General features: G+C 45.1%; 1 long non-coding RNA gene across 1 annotated transcript; it reads right to left on the bottom strand.

The window, feature by feature from the left end:
• Window positions 1–5,465: 5,465 nt before the first annotated feature.
• On the bottom strand, window positions 5,466–21,316 carry LOC142483698 (uncharacterized). The gene is made up of 3 exons (XR_012797420.1): window positions 21,243–21,316; window positions 6,068–6,172; window positions 5,466–5,613 (listed from the first exon to the last, which is right to left on the bottom strand). It is a non-coding gene; the product is annotated as an uncharacterized LOC142483698 (long non-coding RNA).
• Between the last annotated feature and the right edge of the window lie 577 nt (window positions 21,317–21,893).

Below are 21,893 nucleotides of genomic sequence, written 5' to 3'. Positions count from 1 at the left end.
CAGAATCTTCTTCAATATAAGAAAGCATGTAAAAGTTATAAAGGTCCTTTTAGTCTGGTCCAAATGTGAACGAGAAGCAAGAGGGAGAGTGATGTCCCGCGGGAGGCGGTGCTTGGCGTTCAGCGTCCTTGCTGTTAGGGGAAACCCTCTGTCCGCTCCTGGGAGTCACTAGGGGCTGACATCACTGCGCCATCATCCTCTCCTCTCAGAAAAGCGTGATTGCTTGCGGAAAACACCCGACGCGTTTCGTGAGAGCTTCGTCCACTTCACTTTCTGATAGGCGTGTGTATCCTACACATGTTTAAGTAGCAATTGTCGTCATGGTAATCACCAGGGCTGGCTTGGAATTTGGCGGGGTTCGGTGCTGGGGGAGAACGCGAGACCTCTTATATTCTCTGTTATCTCCTCCTGCGCCTCATATCTGCTACGTTGCGGCATCATGGTGTTATGTTGTCATGGCAATGCATTGTCATTTGACGTGGCAGCGTCACTTGATGCCCCATTGTCATGGCGACGCGTCATCACATTCAGAAGTTTCAGGAGAGGAGAAGCCAGAGAGAAGGTTAGAGGCGCTTGCAGCGGCCCCGCACTCTCCCCCGGCAATCCATTTAAATGTTGTGAGGAAGAACGCGGGAACTCTGTAAGTGCGGGGCTCAGTGCGACTGCACAGGTGGATCCGCCATCATGCTGGCACTGGTAACCCGCGTCTGTCCTTTTAAAGAGACCCCTGTTATCCTATTATCTCCTATTCGGTCAGTGACACCTCTGATATGCAATTAGAGTAATTACGAGAACTGAAAATATGTATAAAATAAAACTGAATGAACACTGGGAATATATAAACTCATTTCAGTGCTGGTGAGTGATATATTGTAAATAAACATGAATGCAACCAGTGTTTGATTAAACGAGTGAATATAATACCTACTACAGCGTGTGTGTGTATATGTATTTATGTAATGTTTCCCCATCTCAACCTTCTAATGATGGGCTGTTAAGTCTCTATTTAAAGCCGTTTACATATCCCCAGGCTGCACATACCTCCATATGCGTCCCCGCCTTTAGGGATATACATATTGCTTAGGATATATATATATATATATATATATATATATATGCAAATATAGCTGTATGTTCATCTGCATGTCTTAGGCAGGTCTGCAACCCCGCCTTTCCCCATTATCACCCAGCATACAGCACTTCCACTGCAGCAAGTGATTCTGGGAAATGACATGCAAATGAGCACACAGTGTCACTTTTTGCCTCAATAACCACTTTTAACATGGTTCCCTATAGGCTTAAGCTTGCTGCATGGTCACAGCTTTGAGCACAGCCAGGGTTAAGGTGCATACCCAGAAAACCACCCACAGACAGCTGTTTCGACCTTGATGGGTCTCATCAGTGTGGGGTTGATTTTACTGGGAATGCAAGAAAGGCTATGGGATAGGCTAAACCATAATACTGAGTTAAATTATGGTGAGTAAAAAAAGTGACAAAAACCCTCCACAGGAAAGCAAATATGCAAATATAGTTGTATGTTCATCTGCATGTCTTAGGCAGGTCTGCAACCCCGCTGAGTATTATGGTTTAGCCTATCCCATAGCCTCTCTTGCATTCCCAGTAAAATCAACCCCACACTGATGAGACCCATAAAGGTCGAAACGGCTGTCTGTGGGCGGTTTTCTGGGTATGCACCTTAACCCTGGCTGTGCTCAAAGATGTGACCATGCAGCAAGCTTAAGCCTATAGGGAACCATGTTAAAAGTGGTTATTGAGGCAAAAAGTGACACTGTGTGCTCATTTGCATGTCATTTCCCAGAATCCCTTGCTGCAGTGGAAGTGCTGTATGCTGGGTGATAATGGGGAAAGGCGGGGTTGCAGACCTGCCTAAGACATGCAGATGAACATACAGCTATATTTGCATATTTGCTTTCCTGTGGAGGGTTTTTGTCACTTTTTTTACTCACCATAACTTAACTCAGTATTATGGTTTATATATATATATATATATATATATATATATATATATATATATATATATATATATATATATATATATATATATATATATATCCTAAGCAATATGTATATCCCTAGAGGCGGGGACGCATATGGAGGTATGTGCAGCCTGGGGATATGTAAACGGCTTTAAATAGAGACTTAACAGCCCATCATTAGAAGGTTGAGATGGGGAAACATTACATAAATCTAATCTTCATAAATTAACAGCGTGACACAACAATTAAAAGCAGACTTAAAGAGAACTTCCAAAACTTTCTAAAAGATCTTAAGGCGTATCAGAAATCCAACAAACACACAGATACCCAGCAAGCTCTCAGAAACCCCCCACTCAGAAATCCAAAATGTTCAAATGAAGAATACTCTAAAAGGGCAAAATGTACAAATTACAACGTATTGAGACATTTAAATAACACATTTAAGAATTTATTGAGTAAGATTGTGTACCCCTTTTTCTGAACCCTCCCAAAGGAACTACTGGTTACTGTATGACACCTGCGGCTCCAGGAGATCTGAGCCTCCGCTAGCTGGGAGCCTGGGGTAACACTCATACACTTACTTAGCGCAGCGCCTCCACTTACCCAGGATCCCCGTGATGTGAGATTCCCCTGGGCAAGAAACATACAACACATTATGATTGTAACTGGTTTTACTATAATTATGCACGGTAGCAATAACACAACATGTACACTTATACTCTAACGGTGGCCACTCATCAGGAGCAACGTCTCCGTCCCCTCACCGCGTGTCCCACACGCCGTGTCCATGTATAGTACTATTGGTATAGGCTCAGTTCTTAAACCACTCGCTCAGTGTTCCTAAAGAGTTACGCCTAAGGCGGGATCAGCGCCTGGTGACCGGTGTTGGTGCACTTGATGTTATAGTACCTTCCGGTCACGGCGGTGACCGGTACCTCTTCGCAAAGGGTCAGATGAATCAGCGGTATGTCTCCTGGGTCTCAATATCCAGCCGTCTGGTCCCAAACGACTCCCCAGCAGAACCTGCTCAGCACGCTTGTCCCTTTGTCCCTAGCTGTCTACACAGTAAGGGTGATGCTTGCTACCACTATGGGCGTCCCTGCAGCACAGCAACCTTTGGTGACTTCGGGGAACACTCCTAGGGGCCTACGGGGTAGCCTGTCCTATGCAGGTGGGTCACTGACCCCCCTTCACCCACACTACCTCTCCCTTCACCTCCCGGATCCCCTCTGACTAACTCAACCTAAACCTGCAGCAAATACACTGCACTCACACAGTATCTGCAGCAACCGCACTGCACTCACACAGTACTGTACATGCAGCAACCCACTGCACTCACACCGTACCTTCAGCAACCCACTGCAACCAACCTGGTACCTGCAGCAACCCACTGCACTCACACCGTACCTTCAGCAACCCACTGCAACCAACCTGGTACCTGCAGCAACCGCACTGCACACAGACACTGTGTCTACTTGTCAGCGCTCACAGCACTGCCAGCCGTGACACTGACAATAGAACAAAAAGGAAAAACTGGGGCGCTCCCTACCTTATATGGCGTGTAAAAGTATAAGGCCTGTGTTCTAGTGTAGAAACCAAAGAAGTGAGTATATACTAGCCCTCGTCGCAGTTCTGCAGCTTGACCAAGAAGAAGATGAAACCCAGGATCTTCTTATAGCGGTGATGGATACAGTGTAGCGGTCAGCTCAGAAAATAAAGAGATAATAAAAACACATAAAATGAATGCATGTATTAAATGGACACAGTCTGTCCTTTTGTACAATGGTTGAAGGAGGGAGGGTGAAGGGAAGGGGGGAGGGGGGAGGGAAAGGGGAAGGAAGTGGAAAAAAGGAAGGGGGAAGGGAGTAAGAGGTATTCACTTTATGACAATAATAAAGTAATGGAACAATAAGCATATGTTTCAGTGACTCACACGGCCTTATGTGAGACCCTTCCCTCAGAGGCGGATGGAAAAATGGATCACTGCATATAAATGCTCCAGCAGTGGGGGATATATAAAAATGAAAGAACAACTCACACGGCCTTGTGTGAGCCCCTTCCCTCAGTGAGTAAGTGCTGTCAGTCTTTTTATGATCAGTCACGTCTCCTTCTCAGTATCTCACAGTGGAGACAAGGTGTGGATAGCTCCTCTCCCAGGTGCCCATATAACAAGAAATGGGCAGAGCCTGGATTAATAACAATATATAATTTATTCCAGCAATAAAGATAAAACTTTGGAGAAGTCACACACAACGAAAAACAGCCCAGAGCCAGCCGTAGGTATATCCGGTAGACCCTTTCCTTCCCGATGAACTCCCGCTAGCGCGTCCGACAGCGGGACTGGTGTCGGAGGATCTTGCCGGAAGTCAGGCGGCTGCCTGGGTCCTACACAGGAACCTGACGAAGCATTACTTGCGAAACGCGTAGTTCCCTGCCGGTGCTCATTGTGTGTAGGACCCAGGCAGCCGCTGGACTTCCGGCAAGATCCTCCGACACCGGTCCCGCTGTCGGACGCGCTAGCGTGAAGCATATGCTTATTTGTGATTTAGGGCAATTCAAAGCTGGCCAAAGCCATTGTCAGAGTTCCCTTATTATAAAGGTGAGCGAATGCAATAAACAGACATAATAATACTAATGCTTCTACTACTACAAATAATAATAATACTGTTAATACTACTACTACTAATGTGTAAATAAATTAGATTGCCTATTATTAGAATAAAGCCGCTACGTCAATGTCTAAAGACGTGCTTATAGTGGTGGCGATACCGAAACAAACATATGCAGAGCAATAAAGGCGCACACAGTGCGTGCAAACGCCGCGTCCAGACGTGCGACTTTTGAACAGATTTCCCAAATTGTTTTCTCGAACGGCCGTCAAGTGAGCGGTTCAACGAATGGCGGCGAATCGCTCATGTGACGTCATGGCCGCGCCACCGCCACACCTTCCGATGCCTCCAGCTGGCAGTGCAGGTTTCGCGCGCACCGCGCGAGTGACGTCACGCGGTTGCGCGCCCACACACTGCCAGCTCTACTATAAACGAGGCCTCAGTTAAGACGTTGCGGCTAAAGTGTATTTAGTGCATGTACAGTATATAGAAACTTTCTCTGTCTTAAACATAAAAATATGTGTTTCCCTAGGATGACCAGACAACACAGTTTAGCTGGGACAGTCTCGTTTTTTGCGGAGGTCCAGTCAGGAGCAGAGAGTGGGGCAGAGTCTGCAGCATAATTACTCCTCTGACCATTAGGGGGTGCTGGGCTGCTCATATAACCCCTCCCCCTGGCTGCAGTGTGCTGATAAAGATAAGGTAATGAGTGTTTGTGTGTGGGGGGGGGAGAGAAAGTTAGGCAGGGGGGGGGGGGGGGAGAGAGGGGAGGTGAGGGGTGGGGGAAAAAGGGAAGTGAGAAGAGAAGGGACAGGGGGATGGAGAAGGGACTGGTTTTTAGCAGTATGATTGATGAGAAACAGATTGTATTTTTAGACCTTTCACTTTTTAATGAGTAGGTCCCATTTACACTAAAATATTAAGAAAGTAGTAGATTGTAGTGGTTATCTCGATGCATGCAGTGGGCAGCTCCCAAACTGGATCAGTAACATCCCATCCAGGCAATTCTGCAGAGTAAAAAGGAATTGCACTTCAGACTCTGATTTTCAAATAGAAGCTGAACTCTTAATAAATAGATTCAAAGAGAATAACTACAGTCCAGAACTAGTCAATTCATCTCTGGGAAAAGTGGAATCTTTAAATAGAGCTGAATTGATAAAAAAAAAAGAAGCAAAAACAGTTCCACAAAAGGGACAGAAAACCAGGTTTATTACTCGGTATAAGGAGGGAGCGTAGAAAGGCGCTGTCGTGCGCTCCGGCGTGCGTTGTTAGTAGCTTGGCTTGCTATGTGTGGATTGGGAGGAGGAATGATTTATGGTCCGTCGGGGGAAATTGCTGTCCTGGAGACTGTGGCACTGCTCCTGAGCTCCGACTAGGGACATGAATGAATCCCACCAGTGTTGGGCAACTCCATTAGTGAGACTGAGTATGGGGTAGTGGAGGTAGGGAAAATCTTCTTACCTCCTATATAAACCTTCACATCTGACCCAAAGTCCCGCTGTTGATGGAGATCCACGCCGCACATCCGCGGCTTCAAGGGAACCTCCTCGTCCCCCCTCCGGGTGCCTGCCGAAGGTAGAGAATGACAAGTAGTATTGCGCTCCCTCATTTACTGAGTAATAAACTTTGTGTTCGGTCCCTTTTGTGGAGCTGTTTTTGTAATTTCTTCCCTTCTCCTGTGTCCTCTAGAATGTCCACTCTCTCCCGAACAAGGCTGTGGTTGTACATGACTTCTTCTGCTCTCGCTTTCTTCACCTCTTTGTTCTAACAGAAACCAGACTTTCACAATATAACTCTGCTGTGTATGCTGCTGTCTCCTATGGTGGTCTCTCTCTCTTTCTCTGACACTGCACTTTCCAATTGCCGGGGCGGAGGGGTAGGTCTCCTCCTCTCCTCCTGCTGCCAATATCAGCTCCACCCCATGCCACCACCTGTCTTTCTCTTCCTTGGACACTCACACGGTGTAGCTTTTCTACCCTCTCTCTCTGCATGTGGGACTCAACTGCATAACTCCAACATCTCCAGCCTCTCTACCACATGCCCTCTTAATCCTATCCCCTCTCACTTTATTAGATCTCTTATCCTTTATTAGATCTCTTAATCCTATCCCCTCTCACTTTATTAGATCTCTTATCCTTTATTAGATCTCTTAATCCTATCCCCTCTCACTTTATTAGATCTCTTATCCTTTATTAGATCTCTTAATCCTATCCCCTCTCACTTTATTAGATCTCTTATCCTTTATTAGATCTCTTAATCCTATCCCCTCTCACTTTATTAGATCTCTTATCCTTTATTAGATCTCTTAATCCTATCCCCTCTCACTTTATTAGATCTCTTATCCTGACTTAGTCCCCACTCTCACACACATCTCCAATACCTACCTGACCTCTGAAACTCCCTTTAAGCATGCAGTGGTCACACCTATTATCAATAACAACCTATTCCCTGTGTGCCTTACCAGCTACTGCCCTGTATCCCTCCTGCCATTTGCCTCCAAATTGCTAGAACATCTTGTGTTCTCAGCTTCCTTAATTCCCATGCCCTCGTGGATTCTTTACAATCTTGTTTTCGTACAGCTCACTCAGAGACTGTGCTTACCAAAGTAGCCAATGATCTACATGAAGCAAAATCCCATAGTCACTTTCCTTACTAATCCTACATGATCTCACTGCTGCATTTGATACTGTTAATCACTCTCGTCTCCTTCATATTCTTTTTTTTTTAAACATTCTTTTTTATTGGTTTTTGTATACATACATTGAAGAAATAAACATAATGTCAACTTTTGCAGTACGCACACAAATAAACTCCATCTGTGGGACATACAACACTAAACAGACGACGTGATGGGGATACGACAAGACATCACAAACATTCAGACATGACTACAACGGAGAGTGGGGGAGGGGAGGGATTGGGAGAGGGAAGGGGGAGGGGGATATGCGAAGAATCTTCATCCTATGTCCTTCCAACCGACGCCAGTAGCGAATTGCCATCGCCGTGATACCGCACCACCCTCTCGACTGAGGTTGCACTGCCTCTGCCAAATTATTGCTACCTGGGGGATCCCTACGTCCGGACCGTCCTTCTCATCCCACTCCCTGGCACCCCTCATAGGAGAACTCACTTCCTTTAAATTATAGCCATATCGTGGCATCGTTCACTCCCTGGATGTCCGTCTGTGCCAACCAGGGCAGCCAGACTTTTTGGAATTTGTCGCCGGAGTCGTTGATTAGACTCGTTAATTTTTCCATTCGGCATATGAACCAAATTCTATTCCTGATCTTTGCTAGTGATGGGATTACGTTCTGGTTCCATAATGCTGCTGTCTCGCACCTCATAGCCGTTGCAAAATGTGCTATTAATCTGTTCCCTGAGCGCGAAACCTCATCTGTGGGTTTGCTTAATAGGAACACCCATGGGTCAAGCGTAATTTGGAGGCCCAGGAAGAGCCTCTGTAGCCAATCTCTAATCTGTGTCCAAATCGGTACTATTCTCGGGCAAGACCACAGCATGTGCACCAAGTCCCCCCGTTCCCCGCACTGCCTAGGGCAAAGCGGGGAAGAGCCTGGGACGAATTTAGCTAATCTAACTGGGGTGAGATACCAGCGCAACATTACCTTATATGAGTTCTCCTTCAAGGTCGTGCAGATGGAGCTACTCGCTGCCGCTCTAAAAATCGCCGTCCAGTCCTCGTCCTCTAATGTGCACTGGAGATCCGACTCCCACTGGGCCATAAATCTAGGTTTGTCTGTAACTGGTTTGTCAGTACCGACCACGTCTCTGTACAAGGTAGAAATCAGTCCCCGCGTGTTTGTTCCTCTCACGCAGAGCTGTTCAAACTTTGTTAGCGGTGGTCTCACCGGATGTGCGTTGTAAAAAGCCCGGACCTGGAGGTATCTAATGAATTCTGTGTTGGGGATGTCCGTTTCTGACTTTAAAAGCTCAAAAGATTTAATTGTATTACTACCCTCCAGATCCTTCAACCTCCTCAACCCCAATTTGCGCCACAATGGGAAACTCTTGTTCGCTAGACCGGGAGCAAAATCTGGATTACCATATAAGGGGGCCATGAGCGTATGTTTGGAGGTCAGCGAGCGACTACTTTTAGATGCTTCCCAGACCGAGAGCGAGTTGAGAACAGAGGATAGTGCCCTGTCTATGTCCTTTACCCCTTTCCGCGGGTACCAGATTAGGTCACCGAGCTCCAGAGGGGCACACATCTCCTTTTCTAGTGCCACCCACCGCCTTAGCTCCGGGTCCCCATGCCACTGCGTAATTTGGCACAATTGTGCCGCTTTGTAATAGGACATAATACTCGGGACAGCTAGACCCCCCCCCTCCTTTGACTGCTGCATCATTTTGGCATTTATCCGTGGTTTTTTCCCCTTCCAAATAAATTTCGAGATCTCTTTTTGGAGTCCCATAATATCTGCCCGAACCACGGGTATCGGGAGAGTCTGAAACAGGTATAAAATCCGGGGGAGGATGTTCATCTTGACGCTATAGATCCGTCCTAACCATGAGATACCATATGCTGCCCAGTCTTGTAATTCTTTTTTTAGAGTTTTCAATAGACTGGGGTAATTTGCTTGATACAAGGAGCCTATCTTTTTTGTGATATACACCCCTAGGTATCTTATGGAGGAGGGTCTCCACTTAAACTCAAAGTTGAGTTCAATCAGCTTCTCCATTTCTCGGGGAATATTAAGACTTAGGGCCTCTGATTTTGTCTGATTAATCTTGAACCCCGAGATCTGGTTAAATTGTTCTAGAAGCCCGAACAGGTTAGGTAACGAGATTAGCGGCTTCGTCAGGGTTAGAATAATATCGTCTGCGTACAAAGCCACTTTGTGTTCTTGCGAGTGTATTTGTACTCCAGTGATATCTTTGTTGTTACGAATTTGGGCTGCTAGTGGTTCAATGCATAGGGCGAACAACAAGGGTGATAGCGGGCAACCCTGTCTCGTACCACTTTTAATTGGGAACAGCTCTGAGGGAAACCCCTGGTGAACCACCCGAGCTGCAGGCGCACTGTATAACGCTTTTATTGCCCTCTGGAACTTGCCCCCAAACCCAAACGCTCCAAGCGTGGACTCCAGGTATGGCCAGTCTATCCTGTCAAAGGCCTTCTCTGCATCTAAGCTTAAAACAACACCCCCGACCCCGTTGGCTTCCACAAAGTCAATTATATCTACAATCCGTCTAGTATTGTCGGCCGCCTGTCTGTTGGTAATGAAGCCAACTTGGTCAGGATAGATAAGCCCCGGCAGGATGACACTCAAACGATTGGCCAGCAATTTAGAATAGATTTTAACATCTGTATTTATTAATGATATAGGCCGATAGCTTTGACAATTTGTGGGGTCTTTGTCCCTTTTATGAATCAAGGAGATCGACGCCTGGAGCATCTGTTCCGAGAAGGGCTCTCCAGCCAGCACTCCATTAAATAACCGAAGCATATGTGGAGCGAGAACTCCAATAAATTTTTTGTAGTATAAATTTGAGAACCCGTCTGGGCCCGGGGCTTTAGAGGGTTTTAAACCCTTAACCACTGTCAACAGTTCTTCCCCTGTGAAGTCGCACTGGATTGCCTCTCGTTCTAAGTTGCCCAGTTGTGGTAACTCTGCGCCTGCCAGGAATTTCCGCAGTTTACTGCTTGTCCTGGCATTGTGGACCACCTTCTCCCCATTATATAGCTGTGCGTAAAACTTTTTAAACTCGTCTACGATAATTTTGGGATTTGACGAGAACTTCCCCTCTGTTGTCCTAATAGAGTGAATATTGAAATTTGGCTGTCTGTTTCGGAGTCTGGTGGCTAGCATTGTGTCCGGTTTGTTAGCTTTCTCAAAGAACTTCCTCTGTGTCCAACTCAGATCTTTCTCAGCCCGGGACGTAAGGAGGAGGTTGAGCTCAATCCTAACATCCTTCAACTCCTTTAATGTTTCCTCTCTACCTGATCGGTTATGTAGTATAGAGAGCTCGTGCAACCTCTGATAAAGCTGGGTCATTTTGGCCTCTTTCTGTTTCTTTTTCCTAGCAGCTATGCCAATTAATATCTCTCTCATCGAGGCCTTGTGAGCCTCCCACAGCGTTGTGTGGGATTCCACAGACCCCAGATTAGTTTGGAAGTACTGGGAGATTTCACTCTTAACTTGTTTTGCGATTTCTGGTATTTTAATCAGCGATTCATTTAGCCTCCAATTTGCTCCCGACCTAGGTGGATTAATTTGCACGCATCTCAGCTCTATAGATGCATGATCCGACCATGTTATGTCATGTATGTGAGTATCGGATATCTGTGGGACCATTCTACCAGATACAAAGAAGTGATCAATCCTGCTGTAGCTGTCATGGGGGTGGGAATAAAATGTGTATCCGCGTTCTCCCCGGTGATGTTCTCTCCAAATATCTATCAAGCCCATCTGTCTTAGGCCTTTTAGCATTGGCCCGTTACCCTCTCTCCTCTGGGTCTGAGCTAGTGGGGAGCGGTCTATCCTTGGGTCCATGACTTTGTTAAAGTCCCCTGCCAGTATTACTTGTCCCTCCACAATTCGCTGGAGTGTCTGAAAGAACTCGGCAAAGAACCGAGGTTCCCCTGAGCCTGGGGCATAGACGTTCGCCAGTGTCAATCTGCTCTGTTTTAAAAGGCCCACTAGGATAATATACCTCCCGCCAGGATCTCGTTTGACTTTCTCCACTTGAAAGGGGGGCCCTGTTGTGGAATATTATTGCTACCCCTTTTTTCTTTTCTTTGGCCGATGACAAAAATACCTGACCATACTGCTTATCTAAGAATTTCGGGGTGTTTTGGGCGCTAAAATGTGTCTCTTGTAAGAATAAAACGTCGGCTTTTCGCCGCCTAAATTCGGAGAAGGCGACCTTTCTTTTAGTCGGGCTATTGAACCCCTTAACATTCTGCGATAAGAATGTTACCGCCATGTATTTGTGAGAGGTGGGTGGCTGTGCAAATGGCCGGACTCGTGCCTACCTAGGGCTGATGCTGCATAGCAGGAAGTGCCTCGTCGTCCGATGTGGAGGGGTGACTCCTTTTCTTCGCCGTGAGGACCAGAGGTGGGGAGGGAAGAAAACACTGGGGAAAAACATAAAGAACATATATCAACATACAGAACTGTATTGGTCCGGCTGGACCTCGGGTTCAATGCCCAGGAAGGATATTCTTCCTCCGGACCCCCCTCCCTCCTGGTCCAACCCCATGGCCTCTCTTGTCGACCACGGGTTCCCGGGACTTTGACGTGGGTACGGCCTAGGGCCGCGACCTCGTCTGTGAAGCGCATGCCTGCGGGTAGGTTCTGCAACGCGCCTCTTCCCCCCGCCGGCATCTGTTTCTGTCAGCAACCAAACTTTTTAACTTATCCACAACTATAACTATTTCTATAACTACCACTTCCCCCCTCCCCTAAATAGTAACCCACCCCCCTAACCCCTGTAACAATTACCCACTCCCTAGTAACCTTGTCCGCCCCTTCTAAACTCCCTGTGCAGGTTCTTTTGGCCATGTCCAGCTTCCTCTGTCCGTCTGGTAATACAACTCCCAGGACCTCCCCCAGCTCCCCCTAGTGTTCGCGCCCTCCCCCCGTATGTGGGCGCCTAAATGCTTGCTCTCTCTAGTATTGTCCCTCCTTTATCTCCTCCGGGCTAGAGCTCGAGTGCGTCCAGCAGGAAGTTCCACTCCGGAGGCTGCAGGCACCGGTACTCCCTCCTCTGAGGTCTCGCGGGCTCCACCGGCTCTTTAGGTCTCGCGTTGGTCTTGCGGAGTAGACGCGTCTCGCGCGACTCTGCTGATGACGTCATCTGGCTAGGCGGGAGGTTCGCATTCGTGGGCTGTCTCTGGACGAGAGAGGGCGGAGAGGAGGGCGGGTCGTCTCAGCGGAGCAGAACCTTCGCGCCAATTCCTCGCCGCCATTGAAGCTCCGCGCCTCCTCTACCTCGTCTGATACAGGTATGATCAACCGGCCATTTTGTTGGATAGTTCTTTATTGCCCAGGATTTTGCCATCTCTGACAGCTGGTTCTTCGGGAGGGCGTCTTCTAATCACTCCGAGGGTGGGTGTCAACCGTGACTGGAACCCCCCTGAGTAGAGTGGTGCGTTTTGTGTGGTTTTTTTTGTTATTTTGCTTTTTTTTTTTTTTTTATTTGTTGGTAATCCGCTCCGGGCCTTAGCTGTTTCTCTCTTCGCTCGTCACCCTCTCTGTTCTCTTCTCTCGCGCCGAGGAGGGCACCTCAACCCAGGGCTCCGTGGACGCTGGGGCCGTCTCCTGCCTCTCCGTTTGGGCATTACTCGCCCCTCGCGGGGTATTGGGAGCCCCCTTGATTCACAGTTTTTTGAGGAAGGCCACGCTCTCAGAGGGTTGCCTCAGCACATGAGAGCGGCCATTCCTGATCACCACCAGGGCAAAGGGAAAGGCCCACCGGTACCTAATGTCTCTATCCCTGAGCTCCTTCGTTACAGGGAGCACAGCTCTTCGGCGGGCGAGGGTTAGGGGGGAGATGTCCTGGAAGACGGACAAGGTAATCCCTTCAAATGTTATGTGTGGGGTGGCCCTTGTTATTCTGCACACCTCCTCCTTCGTTTTGAAGTGGTGTAGCCGGAGGATGACATCCCGCGGGGGGTTCGACGGCAGGGGCCTTGAACGCAGAGCTCTGTGGCAGCGGTCCATGGTTAGTTCAGCCTCCGCCTTACCCGGTAGCAGGGATGCCATCCACCGGGCAAGCAGGGCCTCTGGGTCTATGACTTCTTCTGGTATCCCCCTCACTCGCAGGTTATTGCGCCGGTCTCGATTTTCATTGTCCTCCTGCCTGGCTTCCAATTCCGCAATCCTGTCCTCTAGAGCCCCCAGTTTTGTGCCCGTTTCCTGATGTCTCCTATGGCTGTCCTCCATGCGGTCCTCCAGTTCACTGGTGCGGGTGCCTATCTGGATTATGTCCTTTCTGAGGCTTTCCACTTCTCCTTTAAAAAACGTTTTCAGGTCTGTGAGGAGCCTTGCTATCTCCTTTTTAATGATTTTAGTGTGACCTGCTTGGGCTCCCTCTGCCTCCTGGGCCGAATCCGAGTCCGAGATTGCAGAGTGGTCTGTGGTTCCCGCTTTACCTGCGTTGGCAAAGTAAGACCTGACATCTGCCTTTGCCTTTGGTTTCTGCCTCTGTGTTGCCATTGCTCCGCCGATGGGATCAAGATGTGCCTTGGGTTAACGGGGTTCTGTGTGTGGTGTTTTGCCCCTGCTCTGTTTGGTATTTCACTGATATAATTTTATAATTCTGCCGACGGGTAATGGAGCCGCGCGTTCACACTGCCATCTCCAGCCCGCCGCGCATGCGCATATCGTCTCCTTCATATTCTAAACTCTCCTGGTCCTGGTCCTCATCTCCCATCGCACATTCTCTGTCTCTGTTGCTAATTTGTCTTCATCTTCTGTTAAGCTGTCTGTTCGTGTATCTTAGAGCTTTTTCCTGGACCTCTCCTTTTCTTTCTCTTTTTTTGTTTGCCTTCCTCTGGATCAATATACTCTCAGTTCAAGTATAGGAAAAAGTATCTGTTGTCTACATCTAGCATAGGTTAAACTTGATGGACGCATGTCTTTTTTCAACCTCATCTACTATGTAACTTTGATGTGGTAGGTGAGGATGAGAGCACGTAGAAAGAAGATGGGGACCTGGAGTGGGAGAAATGTCCACAGAAGCTAGGAGGAGAAGCAGGGAAAGAAACAGGGAGGTTCAAGTAAGATTTGTAGGGGCGAGTTTTAGTGCAGAGTGTATTGAAGAGTGGTGTCAGAGGGCGCAGATAGCAAAGGAAATCATGTGATCTGAAAAATGGAGAAGGAAGGAAAGATGGAGGCACACGAATGGTTATAGGGGAATAATGAGGATGGTAGGAAGAAAAGTGTAGTTTGGAAAGAAGCGAGGTTAAAGTATATATAAATAGTAGGAGCATGGCAGCTGGAGATGTTATGAGAGGCTAATTGTGTGTATAAATAATTGTATATACAGTGGTGTGAAAAAGAAAGTACACCCTCTTTGAATTCTATGGTTTTACATATCAGGACATAATAACAATCATCTGTTCCTTAGCAGGTCTAAAAATTAGGTAAATACAACCTCAGATCAACAACAACACATGACATATTACACCGTGTCATGATTTATTTAACAATAATAAAGCCAAAATGGAGAAGCCATGTGTGAAAAACCAAGTATACCTTATGATTCAATAGCTTTTAGAACCATCTTTAGCAGCAATAACTTGAAGAAATCATTTTCTGTATGACTTTATCAGTCTCACATCGTTGTGGAGGAATATTGGCCCACTCTTCTTTACAATGTTGCTTCAGTTCATTGAGGTTTGTGGGCAATTGTTTATGCACAGCTCTCTTAAGGTCCAACCACAGCATTTCAATCGGGTTGAGGTCTGGACTTTGACTGGACCATTGTAACACCTTGATTCTTTTCCTTTTCAGCCATTCTGTTGTAGATTGTGTGCTTGGGATCATTGTCCTGTTGCATGACCCAATTTCTGCCAAGCTTTAGCTATCAGACAGATGGCCTCACATTTGACTCTAGAATACTTTGGTATACAGAGGAGTTCATGGTCGACTCAATGACTGCAAGGTTCCCAGGTCCTGTGGCTGCAAAACAAGCCCAAATCATCACCCCATCACCACCGTGCTTGACAGTTGGTATGAGGTGTTTGTGCTGATAGGGATATAGAGAGAGAAAGGGGGAGCACAGGTTGAAGAATGTGGGGTATCTAGAGTATCTGAATAGATATTTATGGGTGTGTTTGAAAAATATATAATCAATCACTTACACGGCCTTGTGTAAATGCTCTCACAGCAAGGTTTACTTGTCTTGATGTTCCCTTGGTCGTTTGCCTTCTTCTTTTCAGGACTTGGTTTTCTTTCTGGATGTCTTCAGCAGTCCTCGGCTTACTTTGAGGATGTCTCCCTCGGAGTCAACAGATTAAAAACAGTGGTTTAGAGGGGAATACAGACAGTATTTAATAAAGTCCAAAAAAAAAAAAAGAATATTTATATAAAGGCAGTAAATACTGCCGGTACTCACACGGGCTAGTGTGAGTACAATCCTAGGGGAAGGTATCTTTTTATCCGAAGTTTGTCTTTACACGTAGTGGTCTATAGGTATACTGAGGGTCAGGTGTGTAATGATATATATAAGTCAAATGATACTCACACGGCCTTGTGTGAGTAAATGCACATCAAGGTATCTTTATCTTGATAGTCCCCGTTTTCTTCTTGTTCGGTTCTTGATCTTCTTCCTGTTTTTCCTTGGTGGTCTTCGATTTCTAGTGTGATAATCCCCCTCGGTGTGAACAAATTGAAAAACAATTGTTAGTGGGGAATTAACAACACAATTCTGTGATAACCCACTAGAAAAGCCCGAGCAGATATGTAAAAGCAGCAAAATGCTCCAGGCACTCACACGGGCAAGTGTGAGTGCAATCCTAGGGGAAGGTATCTTTTTTTCTTTTTTTGGTGTCTTTAAATCTGGTGCCCTGTAAGGGTAATGGCGGTCTGATAAGTATAGATCTATAAAAATAAAAATGATACTCACACGGCCTTGTGTGAGTAAATGCACATCAGGGTATCTTTGACTTCTTTATAATACTGACAGTATTAATCTCCTAGTGCCAGTGTAGGTAGATAACCCCTTCCTGGTGTAGATGCAAAATTGAACACTGTCACGATTTTCGTGGGCTACAACAAAATTTATTAAAGAAAGCTCTAAAAACAAAACATGTATAAAAACAATTAGAAAAATGCATTAAAAGAAAAAGCCAGCCGTCTGAAAGAAATTGCTTGTGGGTCTCGTGGAGCGCAGCTAACTTGCTCCGCGTCCGGATGTAGTGCTGCCTCCTCTCAGATCCACTCCTAGACGGTGGCTGTGCTGGGTCAAGATTGCCTAGTGGTCAGAGCAACGCGTTTCGACTTTTGGTCTTCCTCAGGCTCCGTAGTTTGGGGTTAAGGTTCGTGGCAGATATTTATACTGATGTCAGCCAATCCCCATTCTACTTTAGGCAATGTCCTCTGTTGTTCAATTAGAACTGATGAGTGCTGTGTAATGCACTCCGTTTTCTACTTCTGCACATCATAGTGAATAAATAATTAAATAAATTGACGCATTTACTGGGTGGAGACTTGAACGTGGTTACATAGAAAATAGATCATAGTGAAACTTAAAGTTTAATACATAATTTAAAAGACAATTGGTGACTTGTTCTACATAAAGAGTGAAGTAATATGTGATATACCAAATAAATCTGTGTGCTCTGTGAGGAATGCCTGCGTGATTAGTAATAATTTCATCTGTGGCTAGAATAAAGTTGCTATGAGTGATTAATGTGCATGTAATATTTCTAATGTGTTTTTTGTTAATGGTTAATTGAATGAGTGTTTTTATACATTACAGTTAATAAATATATATATACAACAGTGGGCTTAGGTGTCTGTGTTCCTTATTTTACTTATTATATAGTGTTTAAGTGAGGTTTAGTGAATGAGTATGTGCTTATTATATGAGTATGTGCTTATTTGCACGCTCATTTTTAATGGACGTTTTTTAATATAAAAGGATGAAACTCAAAATCTGGTTTCATATGAAATGGAGATAATTCATATTTATGTGGTAGCCTTGGATTTCCATAGAGAGTTCACATTTTAAACAAATTTGAATTATCTCCATTTCATATGAAACCAGATTTTGAGTTTCATCCTTTTATATTAAAAAACGTCCATTAAAAATGAGCGTGCAAATAAGCACATACTCATATAATAAGCACATACTCATTCACTAAACCTCACTTAAACACTATATAATAAGTAAAATAAGGAACACAGACACCTAAGCCCACTGTTGTATATATATATTTATTAACTGTAATGTATAAAAACACTCATTCAATTAACCATTAACAAAAAACACATTAGAAATATTACATGCACATTAATCACTCATAGCAACTTTATTCTAGCCACAGATGAAATTATTACTAATCACGCAGGCATTCCTCACAGAGCACACAGATTTATTTGGTATATCACATATTACTTCACTCTTTATGTAGAACAAGTCACCAATTGTCTTTTAAATTATGTATTAAACTTTAAGTTTCACTATGATCTATTTTCTATGTAACCACGTTCAAGTCTCCACCCAGTAAATGCGTCAATTTATTTAATTATTTATTCACTATGATGTGCAGAAGTAGAAAACGGAGTGCATTACACAGCACTCATCAGTTCTAATTGAACAACAGAGGACATTGCCTAAAGTAGAATGGGGATTGGCTGACATCAGTATAAATATCTGCCACGAACCTTAACCCCAAACTACGGAGCCTGAGGAAGACCAAAAGTCGAAACGCGTTGCTCTGACCACTAGGCAATCTTGACCCAGCACAGCCACCGTCTAGGAGTGGATCTGAGAGGAGGCAGCACTACATCCGGACGCGGAGCAAGTTAGCTGCGCTCCACGAGACCCACAAGCAATTTCTTTCAGACGGCTGGCTTTTTCTTTTAATGCATTTTTCTAATTGTTTTTATACATGTTTTGTTTTTAGAGCTTTCTTTAATAAATTTTGTTGTAGCCCACGAAAATCGTGACAGTGTTCAATTTTGCATCTACACCAGGAAGGGGTTATCTACCTACACTGGCACTAGGAGATTAATACTGTCAGTATTATAAAGAAGTCAAAGATACCCTGATGTGCATTTACTCACACAAGGCCGTGTGAGTATCATTTTTATTTTTATAGATCTATACTTATCAGACCGCCATTACCCTTACAGGGCACCAGATTTAAAGACACCAAAAAAAGAAAAAAAGATACCTTCCCCTAGGATTGCACTCACACTTGCCCGTGTGAGTGCCTGCAGCATTTTGCTGCTTTTACATATCTGCTCGGGCTTTTCTAGTGGGTTATCACAGAATTGTGTTGTTAATTCCCCACTAACAATTGTTTTTCAATTTGTTCACACCGAGGGGGATTATCACACTAGAAATCGAAGACCACCAAGGAAAAACAGGAAGAAGATCAAGAACCGAACAAGAAGAAAACGGGGACTATCAAGATAAAGATACCTTGATGTGCATTTACTCACACAAGGCCGTGTGAGTATCATTTGACTTATATATATCATTACACACCTGACCCTCAGTATACCTATAGACCACTACGTGTAAAGACAAACTTCGGATAAAAAGATACCTTCCCCTAGGATTGTACTCACACTAGCCCGTGTGAGTACCGGCAGTATTTACTGCCTTTATATAAATATTCTTTTTTTTTTTTTTTTTTTTTTTTTGGACTTTATTAAATACTGTCTGTATTCCCCTCTAAACCACTGTTTTTAATCTGTTGACTCCGAGGGAGACATCCTCAAAGTAAGCCGAGGACTGCTGAAGACATCCAGAAAGAAAACCAAGTCCTGAAAAGAAGAAGGCAAACGACCAAGGGAACATCAAGACAAGTAAACCTTGCTGTGAGAGCATTTACACAAGGCCGTGTAAGTGATTGATTATATATTTTTCAAACACACCCATAAATATCTATTCAGATACTCTAGATACCCCACATTCTTCAACCTGTGCTCCCCCTTTCTCTCTCTATATCCCTGTACTAATAAGGATCCTGGATAAGGACCCTATTGGGGTCTGAGCCATAGGACAAGAAGACGAACCAGAGGGGAACTTTATTTATAAGGTTGTAAATTTCATTGTTACATTGCCCCTGTTCTTAAGAACTTAATCAGGGAGCGCCCGGGCTTTTCTTTGTTTGTGCTGATATGCTGTGTTTGGTTTTCGCCAAACGTGGCGTTGTGCATTATGGCCAAACATCTCCACTTTGGTCTCGTCTGTCCAAAGGACATTGTTCCAGAAGTCTTGGGGTTTGTTCAGATGCAACTTTGCAAACCTAAGCCGAGCTGCCATGTTCTTTTTAGAGAGAAGAGGCTTTCTCCTGGCAACCCTTCCAAACAAACCATACTTATTCAATCTTTTTCTAATTGTAGTCATGAACTTTAACATTTAACATGCTAACTGAGGCCTGTAAAGTCTGAGATGTAACTCTTGGGTTTTTTGCAATTTCTCTGAGCATTGCACGGTCTGACCTTGGGGTGAATTTGCTGGGATGTCCACGCCTGGAAAGATTGGCAACTGTCATGAATGTTTTCCACTTTTGAATAATCTTTCTCACTGTAGAATGATGGACTTTAAATTGTTTGGAAATGGCCTTATAACTCTTCCCAGATTGATGGACAGCAACAATTCCTTCTCCAAGATCATTGCTGATGTCTTTCCTCCTTGGCATTGTGTTAACACACACCTGAATGCTCCAGACCAGCAAACTGCTAAAACTTCGGCTTTTATAGAGGTTTCACACTTGTTGATGATCAATTAATCAAGGGCATTTGATTAGCAGCACCTGTCGGCTACTTAGCATCTTAACTCCTATGGAAACAGTAAGGGTGTACTTAGTTTTTCACACATAGCTTCTCCATTTTGGCTTTATTTTTGTTAAATTATGACACAGTGTAATATGTCATGTTTTGTTGTTCATCTGAGGTTGTATTTACCTAATTTTTAGACCTGCGAAGGAACAGATGATTGTTATTATGTCCTGATATTTAAAAACATGGAATTCAAAAAGGGTGTACTTTCTTTTTCACACAACTGTATACCATATTTTTTTCTGGGATTACTACACTATTGTATAGTATATTTCCATTTTATTTTTCCCTTTTTCCTCATAATCTGCACTTCCAGGTTGGAGTTATATTTTCATGAAGAAGCCCAGGACTACAAGAGAAGCTTCTATGTATGTGATTAATAGAGACAGTTTTCAGATATTTATATTTTATGGTCATCATTGATTTCTTATTTTGTCTACAGATCATAAGCTCGAGATATAATAACCCTTCTAGAATAAAAACTCAAGAGTTGGATTGATTTTCTCTCTCCTTCTCCCACTTATGTGCATTATGATGTCACCGGTGACCTCACGCCAAATACGTACAGACATGCAAGACACACTGAAAAAAAAGGAAGAAAGTCTGTTCTGCGCTAATGGCCATGAATGCCAGCACACTTAGGTGTTAAGTGAGTCACTAAGGCTGAGTCCATAGAAGGCACGTCCGTGCTGAGCCGTGCGGACGCTCCGCGCTGAGCCCCTGCATCCTCCATGAGGATGTCTTTTAGAGGGGGCTCACGCGAGCGTCCGCAGGCGTGCTGAGGCGCTGGATTTTTCAGCCGACAGCCAAGCTGTTTTTTCAGAGCACTGTCGGCTGAAAATATCCAATCAGCGCGGAGCAGCGTCAACGTCACGGCGCCGTGGACGTCGGCGCCGTGATGTTGACGTCGGTGCGTCGCGGGCGATTGGCCCAGCGACGTCACTGACCCGCCTCCCTCAGTCTCCCCCCGCCTCCCGATCGCGCCCGCTGGCTCACCTGCATGGGCATGAAATCGCGCAGATTTCAGCAGGCGAGCCTCAGTGTCAGCGCGCCTCAGCCCTGCTACCCCCTCTATGGCCCCAGCCTTAGAATGGAGCAGGGAGACATAAACGGACCAAAAAAGAGGTCAGAGCTGGGAAGGGAAACCTTACCTATGTAAGCTCACTTGAAAAACCTCAGTCCTGCTCTCCTCTGTGCTCCGGTTCCAGGCGTGCAGCCTTCTGTGTATGCAGCATAGAAAAGAAAGAAGATCCGGCGCCACAGCCTGTGACAAAATCCAAGGTACGTCCGGGTTGTAGAAAAAACGTTATTGAGACTTCACGAACAGAACAGGCTACACCACAGTCTCCCCCTCAACGCGTTTCACGCTAGAATCAGCGCTTCATCTTGGACGAAGCGCTGATTCTAGCGTGAAACGCGTTGAGGGGGAGACTGTGGTTGTACATACAAGAAAAATAGAGGATAAACCCCTAGTGATGCTAACCAGGAGAGGGACTATGTATTGAGGTTATATAGCTTGATTATGATTGTCCCTTAGACACCACCCATATAGACACCACTAGCCTACAACAGGTATATCTTATGTGGTAATCAGAGTGGTTGGGACGGTGATAGTGATACGTTGGGTACATTCATCGATATACTGAATACAAATAATTTAAATTTAAATTTCACGTTTTGATAGTCACGTAACAAATATTAACTATTTGGATGTACATTTATACATAGATCTATCCTGTACCATCCAGATGGCAGGTATTCAGGAAGATCAATTCACGAAACACTTTTTTAAGATCTGACAG

Source organism: Ascaphus truei, unplaced genomic scaffold (assembly GCF_040206685.1).
Source record: "Ascaphus truei isolate aAscTru1 unplaced genomic scaffold, aAscTru1.hap1 HAP1_SCAFFOLD_358, whole genome shotgun sequence".
Classification (NCBI taxonomy): Eukaryota; Metazoa; Chordata; class Amphibia; order Anura; family Ascaphidae; genus Ascaphus; species Ascaphus truei.
Note: the sequence above shows the minus strand (reverse complement) of the source record. Positions and strands in the feature narration are given on the sequence as shown.